Below are 2,775 nucleotides of genomic sequence, written 5' to 3' on the forward strand. Positions count from 1 at the left end.
TCGAATGCCAAACATGCAAAGAACCGATCAAGACTCAAGGTGAATGCAAATCAGCTGCTGTTTTTCTGTCTTTCAAAGAGCGGCCCTGAACCATGAGCGAAACCTCCCCTATTTGTGTCAGCAAGTCTGAACGAGGAGCGTGCGTAGCAGCTGGTACACGGACAGAGCCTGTTTGACTTTGAATCTGCTGGTAAACACCCCACTGGGCTGCTGGTGATTCCTGATCCTGGTGCAGTTGCGGGGTGATGACAAACTTACACTAATTGTAAAAAGAATTGCACACTCGTAGCAAAATGACACATGCGGGTTAATGTTGCACTATTCGGGGACACCCTGATAATTTGAGCACATTTTTAACATATTTAGTAATATAATTTTGCATCTGTATTCTGAAGCTTCAGTAGCTTTATCCCGTTCATTTGCTGGACAACAACAACCTCACTGTCACCTTAGAGATTCTGGCTGATAATTAAGTCAGAAGTCCAACTTTGATTGCAGAATTCTGTTTCGAGTTACATACGCAACAAACTTTTGAACTGAGTCTTTTTTTTTTTTTTGCAATGATCTAATAAAATAATCTGTCTGATAAAGTCAGACTCTGAATGCCTTCTCCTCAATTATCTCAACAACTTGAGTTGGACATCTCTTTTAGCTTGAGGCAATTTGAATGAGCAGCTCTCATTTTGGGCCAAAAGTTTTGTTTTGTTATGTTGTGTGATTGATAGCTTTGTAACAAGGGTCACATTTGGAGAATAGATATAATTTTGCTTCATGCCGAGAATTAAATGAGGAGACCTCTACTTATTTTCTTAACATGATGCTACAACGTAGAAAGAAACAGCTACAGTAGCAGCGGTTAGCTTGTGTTAGCACAAAGGCTAGACCAAAGAGGTGGTCCACGATTCCACATGAATGAACCCATAGATCGATGATAGTGATTCCCAGAGCAGCTTGGTTCACTCTAGATTTTGGCCTGCGTTTAGTGGTGATGAGGTCAGCAACATAATTAAGGGGCTAATTTAACTGGAAGTTTACCACTTGTTCAATGGGGCTAGTTAGCGTTAGCCACGCCAGGCCAGGAGCTTTAACCATGCTCATGCGGCATGGCTCAGGGGTAGAGTGGCCGTCTAGCAACCAAAGGGTCGCTGGTTCGATCCCCGACCCCGGTGACCATGTCAAAGTGTCCTTGAGCAAGATACTGAGCCCATAATTGCTCCTGATGAGTAGGTTGGCGCCTTGCATGGTAGCCTCCACCATCAGTGTGTGAATGTGTGTGTGAACGGGTGAATGAGACGACACTGTAAAGCGCTTTGAGTACCGCTAAGGTAGAAAAGCGCTATATAAAATTGAGTCCATTTACCATTTAACAAAGGAACGTCTGTTACGACCAGCTGATGTGGATCCAAACACAGGGCATACAGGATGGATCCATAATAGTGATTTCATCATTTTAGCTTTGTTCATGTCTACACACAAGACAAATATTGACACGAGCAGATTGTTAAATACTGACACAGGTTCCCTGCGGTGTCTGTACTGGGTTTCTGGGGTCAAAGCACGGTTGCATCAATCAACACCATTCCGTCGCCTTCTTAAAGTGATCGCCTAAGCCATTTCTTTTCAAGATTCCCAGAAAACACACAAAAATTGGAGGCAAAACATCATAAGGAGTTGATTTAGGTTTAAAAAAAAAAGTCAAAAATGACATAGGCAGTTATTTTGAGAAGGTGACGATTTGCTGTTCGAAGGATATCTTTGATTTTGTGTGAAAAGTTTCAACTTCGGCTCAATTAAATCGTTTAAAATAGCAGTTTTTTAACGTATGACTGCTCTTGATGAATATGGATGTTTCACTTTTAAACACATGCTTTTGTAGCCTGGCAACCGCTGACTGATCAAGTTTAACTGGGCTCATGTTGATGCAGGTCTGTATGGAGGGCAAAAGAGTCAAAGTGGATTGGCCGAAACTGATATAATAGTATAAGGGCGATAAGTTTAATTTTTACTTTATCTGCATTTATATGTTATTTGTTTATATATCTGTAAAACCGATATCTGCCGGCAACATAGTAAATCCTGAAATTATCGTCCTCTGTTAACAGGTTAATCTATCTCTTTATCTCAAGACCGCAAAAGGCAGATTTCTCCAAATAATGATTGGTTACCTTGAAAACCAGAAAAAGTACATTTCCTCTCAGGCTTTTACTTACAAAGATTAAATTCTAGCGAATGAAAATGCTTGCAAAAGCTATGAAAAAGTCCAGATCGAGGAATAGTCATAATGAACCCATTATCCTCAATTGCATTGTCTGTCTCAGGTGTGATCAAAATGAGGCGACACTCATTGTTGAGTTCTACATAATTACGTTAACACTCCCCCACAAAATGTTATGTGATCCATTGTCTAAAGAATTGGGCCTTAGGTTTCCTACGTCAATTAATAACATGTAGTAAAAGTGTGGAAAATCACCATGAAACATAATCCCAGTGCACTAGTAAAATTATAAATGATACTAATAGTAATAATACGAATACTACCTAAATTAGTACAGACACCAAAATATCTGGTGAGTCACTTTTAAAACCCTGGAAGTGAAAAGATGTTAAATAATTTAGCAATAGCACAAACGACTCTGTAACTCTGTGTTACTGAGGAGGCTGAAGTTCGTTTATCTTGGTCTTATAGGAGAAAACAAGCTTGGTTATCCGGGGGTAATGAGACGGACTGGCGATCTCGAGGTGACATTTTGAAAAACCACCGTCCGGCTTCCGTAG

The sequence above is a fragment of the Aulostomus chinensis genome, chromosome 23 (genome assembly GCF_037954235.1).
Source record: "Aulostomus chinensis isolate RoL2024-O1b breed Wild chromosome 23, RoL_Achi_v1.0, whole genome shotgun sequence".
NCBI lineage: Eukaryota > Metazoa > Chordata > Actinopteri > Syngnathiformes > Aulostomidae > Aulostomus > Aulostomus chinensis.